Source organism: Emydura macquarii, unplaced genomic scaffold (genome assembly GCF_026122565.2).
Source record: "Emydura macquarii macquarii isolate MOO-44397 ecotype Brisbane River unplaced genomic scaffold, CSIRO-AGI_Emac_v2 contig_2676, whole genome shotgun sequence".
In the NCBI taxonomy this organism is placed as follows: Eukaryota; Metazoa; Chordata; order Testudines; family Chelidae; genus Emydura; species Emydura macquarii.
In genome coordinates, this window is record NW_027132813.1 from 3,962,639 (window position 1) to 3,976,787 (window position 14,149).

Below are 14,149 nucleotides of genomic sequence, written 5' to 3' on the forward strand. Positions count from 1 at the left end.
GGTCAGAAATGGGGCAAGGAAAAACTGCTTCATGGTTGGTTGATGCTTTTCATCCCACATGGAACCAGGAAGCACAGAAGGAGTTTGAAAATTCTAAACAAGTTTTGAATTTCTTATTAGGTATGGAAGCTCACTTTCAGTTCTGGAGTCTTACACAGGCTTACTCAGTGAGTTTACACAAATTTGGGCCTCAGTTTCCTCACCTGTACAACAGGGCAAATGATACTGGCCTCACAGCAAGGATCTGAGGATTAATCAGTTAATGTCTATATAGTGCTTTAAGATTATGTGGTCCAATTCATCCTTGGTGTAGCTCCATTTACCTCAATAGGATTACATCAGGTGTAAATTTAGCTCTTCAAGTCCAATTGTATATTAATGCTACATCTTAAGAGCTGATTGGTTCTAATTCTTTTGCCTCTTTATATAGCATCATAAGTACACATTACCTGCACAGTGGGTAAACTGTGCCATACTGTGCAATAGATGAGCTGTGCTGAAGAAATACCAGGTCCCTGCTCCAAAAAGAAAGCTATGACTAGGTAGAATACAATACAGAGCAAACAAAGTGATTGCCATTGGAGCTAGAATGCTTCATGGAATAGGGGACTTCAGTAGTTATTCTGAAGGAAGAGCGAGAGGGAGCTGGACATACATTCATGAGGAGACTTTTTCTAAAGATAAGGGGCAGATAGTTGGAAGGGGTTGTGGGAAAAGTAAAAGGAGCAGTATGGGAGAAGCTTGGGAAGGACTGATTCATTTATGCCTGACTTAACTCCTGTCACAGGCTTGAAGCAGCAGAGGGGTATTCCAGTGGCATAGGGTGTGGTATGCTAAAGATGCCCTCTGCCAAATGCAACAGGCTCAATACGAATAGCATCTGTGGTTTGCACACTGCAGTTGAGGCACCTTCAGCAAAACCACTATTGCAAATGGAGCCCTGGATGGAAGATTTTTGTCTCCTGGATGTATTTACAGAAGGCAGAAAGGAGCAAGAGTTTTCTTTTGCCAGAGTCTGAAACAGTTGCCCTCATTGTCTGCCTGGGTCCAATTCTACTGTTCCACCACACAAATCTATACCCCTCCCAGCCCCTCTCTCTCTCCCTGCTTTGGGAGGTTTTCCATCTAAGTGTGAAAACTAGAAATCCCAAAGAACTGCAATCCAAACTCTACCTAGGGAAACTTTAAACCATTCATGCCATAAATATCTCTTAGAGGCTGCCTGACGTCAGAGGCTTTGGAGAGGGAGGCTGGTCTGAAAATGAAAACAGCAGCAGTTCCAATCAGAGTACAGTACTGTACAGAGAGTTAAAGGAGAAAGACAAGCACTGCTCTGTGTGGATTATAGGACTGCAGAAAGGGGGGATCTACGCAGAGACATGGGGACTACAGTGTAAGTGCAGCTGCTGCGGCACCTCTTCTAATTTCTTTATGAAATACCTCAGGCAAGCTCTGCTTTCCTTTCTTTTCTCTTCTAAAACAATCTGAAGACAGCTTAAGAGCTCAGATGATTCAGGTTTGGCTGTTTGTTTCTCTCAAGTGTACACATGGGCTGTGACAGAGCTTTCGTGCTCTGTGTGTGTGTGTGTGAGAGAGAGAGAGAGAGACATATTTTTGAAAAGCTACAAAATTAATTGGGGATTGTAATGTTCTGGTAGGGGGACAGTAAAACCCCAAATAAACCCCAGGCAAGATACAACTTTCTTAGGATTTTTCACACTGTGTAGTTTATTTTTTAACCCTTTCACTCCTAACACTCAGCAGTGAGAGGTTCCTCTTTTATTGTCAGAAGCAAAGCAGTTTCCTGCCTCCAAGACAGTGGCACCAAGAAGTTCTGTCCAATCCTGTCTGTCAGGCTTCTCAGGGGAACAGATACTTGCATGTTTATTAGATAATGCTTGTGAAGTCCTGAATACTAAGCACCTCAGTGCTGTATAACCTTGTGCTGTTGGCTCTCTGGAGGAGTTTGGTAATTGTATAGGAGGAAGGAATTGAGAACTCTCAAGTCAGAAAACTAACTGAGCCCTTTTCTGAGGTATCCCTGAGGAAGGCAGCTACTGAAGCAAGGAAAGACTCACTGTAGAAAGGAGGGAGTGCACGGGTGTCCCCAGGGATAACAGATTAAGAGACTGACAGCATAGACCAGCATTCTGAATCCCAATGAAAACAACTTATTTTCTACCTTTATAACCAAAAGGATTCTCAAGCAATCCGTAAAGCCCTTTCCATTAAAAAAAAAAAAAAAAAAAAAAAAGGTATATTCACTATGGGACAAAAGATTTTATGTTCTTATTTTTTATGAAAATTGAATAATGTGCTGTACTCACTGTTGTTAGTGTAATTAAATTAGCCACCTCTGTACATACACAGATTCACTCACACAATCCTCCACCTGAAGCATGAATAGCTGTTCTGAACAAACCTGGACTTTGCCAACTCCAGACTGAGTTGTCCAATGTGATCTCCTCTGCTTAGATTCTGTCTTACTTTTAACTAGACCCATGACACTTTGAAGTCAATAAAGGGTTTTAGGTTTCCTTGCCCAGACAGGCAGGAGAGTTTGGTACATGTTTGGTGACGCTGACACTGGTCATTAACAAGAGATTTGAAAAAGACAAACTCCTTTCCAACTGAGAGGGAGTTTGATTAGTGCAGGTGTTTCAAGGAAGGGCAATGCTGTTTAATATAAACACCGAGTTTGGATGAGCAGCAGAAGCGGTGTGAATTGCACAATGTAGCATTCAGTGATGTCAGTAATTGGCTTCAACAAACAAGCAACCGCAAAAAAGGCTGTTTCAAGTCAGTGCTATCTGGGCTGCTTTTATTTCTGTAACGCAAGAAGTCTGAAAATATGATTCTTCTTGTGGGTAGGAGAGTGGGTGAGGGGAATTAGAACTGGATGAGGAGAAGCTGAATAAAATATCTTTTGGCTCTTCTAAGCTAAATCAGGCAGATCCAGGTTTTTGTATGTAGAGTAGCTGCCGGAATCTTCCTCTGTGCTTGAGTGGGTGGTGAAATGCCTATACTGGCTAATGAAATGGGGCAATGTTTCAGTGGACAGATGTTCAAGGGCTAATCCAACTGAGCTATGCCATGCAACACAAGCTTGCCTGAGCTGAAGGAAATTAAATTGTACTGAAAAGGAACATGATTGTGCATGTGCTCAAGGCCAAATCCTGCTGTCATTTACACTGGTGTAAATCTGGAGTTAAATCTACTAACTTCTAAGGTATTAGCTTTGGATTTATGCTGGCGTAGCACAGCAGCATTCAATCTTCCATATTTATTTTTCATTGGGTTTTATTTCCAGTAACTAGGCAGCTACTTTTCCAAGAAGCATTTCTTCACAACAGCCTAATTGCACTGGCTGGCTGGAAACATGAAGAAAAACCCTTTAAAAAGGGTTTAACAAGTTGTTAGGAGCTGAAAATGATTTCCCCAGTAAACGCTGACATAATTAATGATGGTAACAGTGACAAACCAGACAATGTCAGCAGTGAGTCAGACTGACACTGAAGCACTTCTGTACCATACTGGGCTGCTGGAGCTGGAGCTGACAGAGGCTGGAGAGGTATTGAGGAGAGAACTTCGCATTCAGGAGCTAGTGAGGAAAAGCTGATCATGTCTCTTTTCTCTCCATATACCGACACCCAATCAGCTGGCTGGGGAACATCTCTCCCTGTAGAGGTTTGAAAGGTTTGAAGGGGCTAGAGGGAAAAGAGATCTTCTATAATGGTCCAGGGAGGCCATGCTACAGACACAGCTCTTGGGGGAAATGGGAGGGGAGCCGCTGACATTTCAGGAGACAAGTATGGTGCCCCAGAATGAGCGGGTGGGCTCTGGTATGGTTCAGATTACTTCAACAGAGGGAGGCTACACTTAGTTGCTTCATTGGTAGCATTAATCCTAAAATGGAGAGAGAATTTGAAAGACAGTAGAAAGCAAATGCTGTACTAAAAGGACAATGTTGGTTTTTTGTTGGGTTCCGGCTTCAGGGTGCAGCAGGATAACTTTGCGATACAAGCTTCATGCCAATTATTGTGTGATCCTGAAGTTTTAAATTATCTTCACTGCATGTCATAAATCCAATCATGTGATGTTACAAAGCTGAGTAAGCAGTTTAATCTTTTGACATCTTGTTTCTCTGTAATTTTTTGCTTGCTGGAGCTATACCTGCAATTTACCTTAGCTGAGCTTTATGGGATAAGATCCTGCTTCCATTGAAATCAGTGGAAAATCTTCCTGCAAGCCTGGATCTGTAGTCAAGGAACACTGACTGTAAACTTTTTACTCCACTCTTTTTCTTCTGGCAGCGAGTGAGATCCTGCTAGTGTTGAGCAGCCTCACGTAGTGATCCTCCAGATGGAGCATTTCAGTTTTTGACCCATCTGCTATGGCCGTTGGAAGATTCCCATGGGCTTCTGTGAAATCTTAGGAGCATATCAACCCATTCCAGGACAGCCACATGTCCTAATTGTTGAGAAATGGGAGGACCCCATTTCCTGACACTAATGGTGAAGATGTGTGGGAAATTTGGCTCTCAGCTCTTTAATTAGTGTAAATTTTCAAACTCTGGTCAGTCCTATGGAGATCTGACCCACCAAGGCAAAAGCACCATGATCCTAAACCAAACAAAACCTGACTGCTCTATTTTTAATCAGATGAAACAATTCATCTCCTTGTTTTCATGTTTTTTTAATCAAACTACAAATGGACAGTGGTATCTCTAGGTTTTTTCCTCTCTCCAGTCTCCTTCCCTAAAATGTGGCTCCTTTGATGTGCTGCCATACCAGTAGGTTGATATTACACTCAGTGTAATAACATGTATCGGACCTGATTCTTTTTTCATATACATCAGTTTTATACCACTGTAACTTTACTGACTTCAATAGAATCACTCCTGATTTACATTGGTGTAAGTGATATCAGGATCCAGGTCATTATCCTCAAAGTGCTGTACAGACATTAACTATGTCTCACAATGCCCCGGTAAGCTCAATAGGTTAATATGATTGGGCCAGAATCTTAGCTGGTGTAAATTTGCATAGCTGCAATTGAGTTCCAATTTATGCAACTGAGAATCTAGCCCATTGTCTCCAGCTCAAAAAATGGGTGAACTGAGATACAAGGCCGCCCATGTCTGCTCACATTTACACCAGTGAAAATCTTTAGTAACCCCAGATACTTCAATGAATTTACTTCATGTTTCTATTTTAATACTGTGAGTTCAAATGACAGCAGAATTTGGCCAAGAGAAATTGAGGATAAAACTTTCAAAAGTGGCCTATAATTTTGGATCTCTATTCTTGGGTCCCAACTTAAGACACATAGGCACTCAAAAGGCAACACCAAAAATTACAAGCCACTTTTGTAAATGCTGGTCTAAGTGACAATGCCAAACCTACAAAGTGATTTTGATTCTTCTACACCAATTTTACATTGGTGTAACTCCACTGAAGTAAATGGAGTTATTCCTGATTTACAGCAATGTAAGTAAGAGAAGAATTGGGTCCAGTGAGTCAGTGTCAGAGCTTAGGGAAACCTTGAGAGCTTTTGGATGTCAGTTGTGCACTCACGTCTTGCTTCTCTTGAATGGTTATGTAATAGGCTTCCACAACAGTTCTTCTGGTAGACTTTTTAACTCCTACGTGGTGTTTGCTTTGTGGTCCACATTAGAGTCCCTCTAATATTCCAAAGTGTCTGTCACCATGGTAACTAAGCACTGAGGTCCTGGCATATCTGGTGATCTCTGCTATGTCAGCTGTTGTCTTCAGATATCATGAGTTTGGAGTGTTGGAGGAACATGGGACAGTGCATATGACCCAGAGAAATCCTGAAGTGCACAAGATTTCAATAGAGAAGCTACTCAGAGCCTTACAGAGAGAAAGTGAGACTTGAGACCCTTTTGATGGGTTACCATCAAAGGTAGGGTTTTCCTTGGAGTTACAGAAAGGGAATTGGAGAGACTTGTTTAAGGTAAGAAGAGGAAATCAGGTATGGAGTCAGAAGACCTGATGGAAATTGAGGAGTGGGCGCTGGGGGTCAGGCAGGGAATGATGGATATGACTGGACTAGAAGGAGGAGGGAAGGAGAAAGAAAGGTAACCTCAAGAGGCTGGGAAAAGCTTTAGATAAACTTTCTGTGTCATCACATATTGCCACCAAAGGAGAATGAACTTCCCTAAATAGCAAATGCTTGCTTACTTTCTGAATTTGTTCAGCTCAAAGTAATAATCTGTAAAGTCGACTTTTCTTGTCACAAACTTTCAAGTTCACATTTGTTTTTGTTCAAGAACTTTTCTCTTAACTGCATCCCAAAATGACTCAAATACATGTTCCTGCCCAGTTCAGCTTCCATTTGAATTGAGTGTCAAGCAGAGCTTTGAGCTCCAGCAGCTCCTGTCAATTCTCTGTCCTCAGTAGATTTTTTAAAAAGTTGATTGTAGACAAGGGATCGTTTTTACCATGTGTTTCTGTTGATTCATGACAGCTAACAAACCTGTATCTTTTTTGTTGTTTGTTTGGATGGGGAGAAAAATGCTTTTAGCTGTTTGATGACTGAATTTATGAGCCATGAAGTCCAGACACGTTAAAATTTACACAGAGACTTGTGGGGAAATGCTCAGCCTCTTTGAGACAAGCACACTGAGACCATTTCATTTTTAAGACCTGGACTGAAGATATGTCTCCAGGAAACCTGGAAGAAAAGACCTAGCTTTTGGCAGATACAGCAGAACAAGTTGGTTGTTCATCAGCTATATATGGCTATCAGGGTCCCAAAATTAATCATTAGAGAGGACAAAGAAACACTAGAAGTAAATCATTTCCCCTATCTAGAGATTGAGATGTGCAATGTTGGTGACACCATGCTAGATGTCAAGCAACAAATATCAAAAGCAGCAAACTACTTTCATAAACTTGTCAAGATTAGAAAAAGTAGCATGATTGGCACTGACACAAAAATACAAATTTTTAACACTGGCATCATATCTGTTCTCCTGTATGTAGCAAAGTCATGAAATCTACAACAGAAATTGATATGCAAACCAACTCATTCCAAAATAAATGCCTGCGGAAGATCTTCAGAGTCCATTGGAAAGAGTATCTTGCAACATTAGAAATTCTAAGTAGAGCAAACCAATCTAAAGCATCAAATATGGGAAGAAGAAGATGATGAACATATTTAGAACACACTTTAAGAATGCCACCAACATAACTTCCACAGGGAGTGATAATCTGGACACCACCTGGAGAGAGAAAAAGAGGGCAACCTAGAGAAACATTATGCAGAACAATAAGGAAAAGAAGCCAAATCTATCAACATGACATTCAGAAGCCTGAACAGACCACTCATCTGAAATAAATGGTGGAAATTTGAGGATGCTCTATACATCTGAGGTTGAGAGAGGATAAAGAAAGAAGATATAGTTTAGAGAACTATATTTTCAAATTACTTTAATTAATTAAGTTCTCTCATAGGAGGGAGGTGTGTATTGATTGCCAAAGTTATGAACAACTGAAATAGGAGGTTATAATGGAAACTTTCTTGCAGCACTGTACTTAGCCTACCAGCTGGCAGACATATATTATGACTAAATATGGCATAGATCCACCAAAATTGCACTCCTGCCTCCCCCCCCCCCCCCAAAAAAAACCCCATAAACAAATCATCCCCCATCTGGCTCCCCTTCACTGAGATTCCATGTTCAGCGCTTTCCGTGGATGTTACCTTCCATCCTTCTTCCCCTGCTGATTGTTTATCTTTCCTCTCTACTTCCCTAGGTCCCCTAGATATGTTCTTTCCTACACTAGGAAACTGATCCATTGTTGACAATGATTGTCAGTAGTGGATCTGCCCCAACTTGCTGAAATTGGTTATTTGCTAGAGTAAACAGGACAAAACAATTACTGACACCGCTGTAGAAAGAATGATTGAGATTTGGTTCCACTGATGAACATTTTCAGCAACAGGGCAGTATGCTAGTGCAAACGGGGTCTTGATTTCCCACTGACTCATTGCTGACCATGTTGTCTAGATGCCTAGGATGTGAGTCCCTTGCTTTAATCCATCCCAGCAGAATCGTGACCCCCTCCATGCAGGAGACTCCATTGTTGTCTGCATGTCAGATTAAAGAAAGCAACATCTTAACCAAATATAAGGAGACTTTAGTCCTTTGCTACTTTCACAGCCACGTATACAGCGGGAACCAATTAAACTGTGATGCCAGCAGCTGAATGCATCGTGAGACAGTCAGTTGTGTTCTTGCCTATTTTCTGATCTTTCAGCCTCCTTTGACACTATTATACAGGAGGGAAGTTATAATAACATCAGGGCCTTGCCAATACAGACTGTTCTCCAGCTGTGCCCTACTGAGATATGAACATGCCCTCATTGCTTCTTTCCATATTTTTACTGCCCTGGGGATCAGATGTCCCGATGTGTGAATCCCTGTGGCTCTGATGCAGAGGCTGTGAAATATGTTACCAGTGACAGAAGTACAAAGCTTGACCTTAACCTTTCATCATCATCAGGAGTCAGGCAGCTATCCTGTGTAAGTGTAGCAATCTCCAGCACTCAACATTGCTAAAGTATGGGGAGAAGAGCAGATGCACTTTCTGAGAAGGTGAAATTTTCCTTGGGGGACCCATGAATATTTTCCAGCTGTGTCTTGGCCTACCTAGAATAGCTTTATGCACCTATTGAGGGACATGTGTTCAGCTATAAATGTCCAACTGTCCATCATGACACATTTAAACTGGCAAAATTTTATAGGCAACAATTCACTCCCTGTACCCTGTATTAATCACAACGGTCATCTTCAGAGGCAGTTACATTGATTTTATTCAGCGCTTATTCAGATTAAGCTCCACTTGTCTGAGAAAGAAAGAAATGAAAACTGGCATTATGAAATATTACTGCTTCTACATAATATCCTTGCACCTTTAAAAAATGTGCAAGTGGAGAGTGCAGCACATTGAGACTCAGAGCTAAGTTTTCACTCATTGGCCTCTATCTTTGCAGATGCAAATGGCAGCACAATAATTTCTGCTTACCTTTCAGGTCACTTAGCCTTGGATTTTCAAGAACAATCAAGGACGTAGACAACCTATGTGACATTTGCTGCACCTGCGATTATTTTTCTCCACAAAACTGGAGGCTCATGGAAAGCTGGGTGGACATGTGGTCTCTAATGTCTGTTCAGAATGTTATAGAACAGGGACTTGATAGTCCATCTCTATACAATGGAATAAATCAAAAAGGGATGGTTACTCCATGCCTGTCAATTGCCCTGGGGTAAAACTGAAAATGTTACATCCTTGCCCGCCTCACCTAATGGCAGGAAGTTAACTTGCCCCCACTCCCTGTGATCAGCCCAAGGTATTGGTATCACATTAATCAAAGGGAAAACACTCCAAATACTCAGAAGAATGCATTGGCCACAAAGTCCAAGTGACCAGAGAACATCCAGCAGGCCACAGTGACATATGTGACCAAGGCAAATCAAAATAGAAACAGGTTGTGAACAATCATCTGTGTTATCTCCTTTCTTTCCCTCTCTTTTCACTCTTGGATGTTGCCCTGAGCTTTGACCTAACTGGCCTATTGGGAGGCATGTTACTGAACTCTGGTAAAACAGCACCAGGAAGAAATACTGTGGTTGTTTCTGGACACTTAAGTACCAGGGCCAACGTACTGTGGGGCTGTAAGGAGGACTTCCTATTTCCCATGGTGCAATGGCCAATAGAATTCAATTGCTATTGACTGGCATATCAAGGGGCCTTCAGATTTTCTTTTCCAGCAAGTCTGTTAATAATACTTTTTTAGATAAAAAATACAAATAATTAAAACAAAACTAAACCACAAAAAAACTAGTATGGGTTTGAAAACTTAGAACCTGGCCCTATAAGGTCCTCCTGAGGGATGGTGAATGCTCTCAACTTCCACTGTAGTCATATTATCCTGAATCTTGACTTCGCTTCTGCTGATTGATCAGTGCAAAATCTACATTGCCATTAACTGTCCTTTAGTTAATAATAGACACTTCCATTAGAGTTGGGTTCAGTGCTCTGCAGCTGGTTCTTTTTCTTGTTTCACAGCATGAAAGTGGAAGTCATATTTTCCAGTTTTTATGTTTAAACTGAGTGACCTAAAGGATCACAAGCCTGGCTAGGTTCCTGCATACATGGTCCAGCAAAATTCTCACCATGCCCTTCCAAGATCCCCATCTAGAAAAGTTTTTAAAAGCTATTGAATGTAATAACAGATGCAATGTTGGACTGGGCTGATAGTTCTGGGTCTTAGGGTAGGTAGTGCAACACCGCTTCTGAACAGCATCCCTGGGAACTTCAGAGTAACAGATAATGCAGTACTGGTTCTAGTCAGCAGTGCCAGGACTTGAGGAGTTTGTTTCACATTCATTGTGTGTGTTCCTTAAAACACAGGGCTCACTTTTAAATATTCACCACACAAGCATGCATTGGTCATTGCATTATTTTAATTTCAGTGTATCTGTTACTTCCAGTGATCTGTTAGGAGACTTTTTCCCACCCTCGGAGGTACACACTCACCTCTCTTTAGTTTAGGTCATTTTCATCATGCCTATATTAGAAGTTATCATTATCCCTCTGGATTTTTGTGGGTATAGGTGATGGCACCAGGGAGAAGGAGTAGCAGCTCAGGAGGTGCTACGTAACTCAGTTGTGATACTGAATTAGTAAAGGATATTATTCAGGGAAGGGTTCTCCATATCTCTGCTGGAGCCCCACTTCCACTTCCCTTACTACATAGGCTTCAGCCTTCACTCTCCAGCTGCAGCCACTTGTTCTACCAGTTCCTTCCTATACAGCAGCTGAGGGTGCTACCCTGTATTGTAGGACTGGTCATCTAACCTGAGTCTAAGCAGAGCTCTGCTACACTGAACTACTGGGCCAGCATGGGCCTTTGAATGTCAAACTCATCACAAATGTCTGATATCTGTGGGGAGACCTCAGTTTCTTTAGACTTCTCTGTTGTACAGTGTGTTCTGCATGACAATAGTTATCAATATTTTATGATTTTGACTCATTTGAACTGTGTCAGGGAGCTGCAAAAGGTCTCCTGTGGGCAGATTATGTCGCAGGTCTGATGAGTAGCCTCTTTGCCTGTGTTTGCCTTGCTGGCTATGCTGAACCAAGCAACATCCATCAGGGAGTAAGCAACCGTACAAGGCATTCTTAAACTCCGATAGAGAAATGGGCTGTGGGTGAGGACTATGCTGTTGCTGTAGCCAACAACTCCTAGTTGCCTGCTTATTACATTCTATAAACTAAGCAACATCCAATTTGGTCAGCACTTGGATGGGAGACTTGTGAATAAAACCTCAGCATGCACCAGAAAGTGGTGTTGATGATTCAGATGTATACATACATCTGAAACTTGAACCCTTCTCCGACAATTTCAAGTAAAAGACTGGAATCTGAGGAAGAGATGGTAGGAGGCATATTTGGAATTGAACCATCTTTTCCTACATTCCATGATGTTTTTGAGTTCTAGTTGATGTGAAACCAGTCATCTTAAAATAGTAGGTTAAAGAGGCTTTCCTAGACTAGTGGAAACCACATCTTGTATAACACATACATGGATTTGCTCACAGTTCTTCAGAAGGAAGGAGTTAATCCATGCCTGGTTACGTAAAATGTTTGGGTAGCTAAAAAACTTGCCAGTAGCCAGACTTACATAGGCATGTAGTAATGAGGGTTAGATATACACCAATTTATGAGAATGTGATTTTGAGAATCCTTTTATTTACGGTCAATGTGAGCCTTCTGCTATCTTCATGGCTCTCCACAGGCCTTTGTTAAATTGTCACTTCCTAAAATCTTTTGGTATAGACAATCTCTTGGATTGTATTTCCATATGTCTGTGAAGCACTATGTTACCCTGGGCTAGTTGCTAAGAACTATGTTTTCAAAAATATCCATTCATTTTGGTTGCCTCATTTTTGGGGGTCCCAGTTTTAAACACCTTACAACCTGATCCGGATCCACTGAATTCAGTGGGCGCTCTTCCACTGATGTTAGTGGGGATTGGATTGGGCCCCTAAAGCTTAATTTTCAGAAGTGCAGAGCACCCCCACCTCCAATTCACTTCAATTGGAGTTGTGGGAGGCAGGGCCCAAGCATAATTTTTTCAGGCCCAGTACAAACTTGTAACGTGGGCCCTGTCCCACACGCATACCACAATCCCTCATCCCATACATACAATCTCATGAGCCAGGAAAAACTTTTTCCTCATGGTAATGGGGGTTGCAGCCTGGGCCAAGCCCCCCAGGGCCTCCGGGACCCGGTAAAGTGTACCTTTCCCCCCCCATGTGGGGGTCCTGGTGGGAGGCACACAGAGATTCAGTTGCTTGCCTAAAGTCACAGATATAGTCAATAGCAGAGCCAGAACAAGAATGCAGCAGGCCTTGGCTCGCATTGAATAAGCAACTACACATGAAGAACTGGTATAACCTCCTGAGCTATGCAGGGATCTTGTTTAACAGCAATTCTTGAAGTAGGTCATTATTTTTTATTTTTAAAAATGACTATATTTGCATAATAATACCAGCTATCGCCATCTATGCAGCAAGACTGCCTACCAGCTGAGTAGGAGCCTTTGTCCGTTAATAAGAGCTCTCCTCGATCATAATGGCCAGGACTGAAACTGTTTGAAAGTCCTAAGCAGAAGTTCAGTGACCCAGCTGATCACTGAGTGATCATGTGGCTTTAGGATGCTGCAGTACATCTCACTTTTAAAATGCACTGCATCTTGGTTAACTGTGTTAGGGAGGTTATCTTGACTGGCTCTATGTGTGTGCGGTTAGATGGGGAGAGGATGGCTGGAACACTCCATGGCCCTAGATGTGGCCCGTCAGCATGGAGCTAGAGCCAGAGCCAGAGCCCTCCCTGCACATTGGCAAGGGTTGGTAGAAGAGTGCTTGGAAGTACTGTCCAGACCTTTTAAAAGATGTAGCAATTCCCACTACTCACATTACTACCCTCCAGCAACCAGGAGGCATTATGCCTCACAAAGACAATCATACAAGTCTAGAGCATTCCGCGTGGGCCTCTTTGGACAAAGATTTCCACCTGGTTCAGAGCAGGAGGGGGGGCAGGGCCAGAAAGGTGGGTTATACATCTTTTATATTTAACTGAGTCTTCCAAACATTGAGGTCTGTGATGCGCTTCTGCCAAGCCTCCTGGCATTCCTCTGAGGCAGATGTTATTATCTGTATTTTAGTGAAATGGAGTCAGAGACATGCATTGACTTGCCCATGGCCACATGGAAATCACAGGTAGAGTCAGGATTCCAACTTTGTTACTCAAGAGCATACAGGTGAGTGGTAGGTACTGCACCCTTAAATGCAGAGGAACCCACCCCCCTTCCCCACACACACACACACACTTTCTGCAAATACAGCTGCCATTGTTGTGTAAAGATGGACCCTGCTGCAGAGGAGACACACACACTGTGCTTTCTTCCTTGCTTGCTCTTTCATTAAGACTTGTTCTTATTTTGATTTTCATTTAATATAAAATAAAGGTCTTCATGATGACTGTAAATATATTCAATGTAATGTATGTATTTCATGATGACTGTAAAAATTATGTTCATTGTATATATATAAAAAAAAAAAGTCTATTGGTTCTGGTGGTTACTGATCTTCCAGTAGAAACCAGTACAGACCAGTAGAAACTGATAGAGACCAAATGAAGGGTTTCTAAAGCTTCTTACAGAAAGCTACAGAGATGCACAAAAATGAAAATGATGTGATGATGAAGTAAATTTCAAAAATAGTTTCAGTTCAGGTTCACTCTGGAGTTTTGACCTAAATTTCCCGTCTGTTCTTAATTTATCTGAATACCTTTGCCCATCCCTAAATGTCAGCCATAACTGTTTGTGTCAACTTCCCCTGGCCCAGCACAGAGTTTGCAGGCACTTTTCTTTAAATCCCTCAGAATTTACATAACCCTGCAATTGTAGCAATGTGAAATGTGGCTTTGGTTACAATAACAAGGATTTAGGGAATGCAGAGAACGATTGTAACTGCAAAGACATAAAAGCAAAACAAAACCAAACCCCACATGCTGTTTTAATTTTCAGCAGCCACGTGAGAACTGTCCTCTGG

The 14,149-nt window shown here is 41.9% G+C and overlaps 1 protein-coding gene across 2 annotated transcripts in view; it reads left to right on the forward strand.

Moving 5' to 3' along the window:
• Positions 1-1,286: 1,286 nt before the first annotated feature.
• The window catches only part of DAAM2 (dishevelled associated activator of morphogenesis 2), a 252,754-nt gene continuing 239,891 nt past the window's right edge, over positions 1,287-14,149 (forward strand). For both annotated transcript variants that reach the window (XM_067564774.1, XM_067564777.1), the window contains exon 1: positions 1,287-1,393. The gene's annotated coding sequence lies outside the window, so the exon portion shown is untranslated. The remainder of the gene's footprint in view (positions 1,394-14,149) is intronic.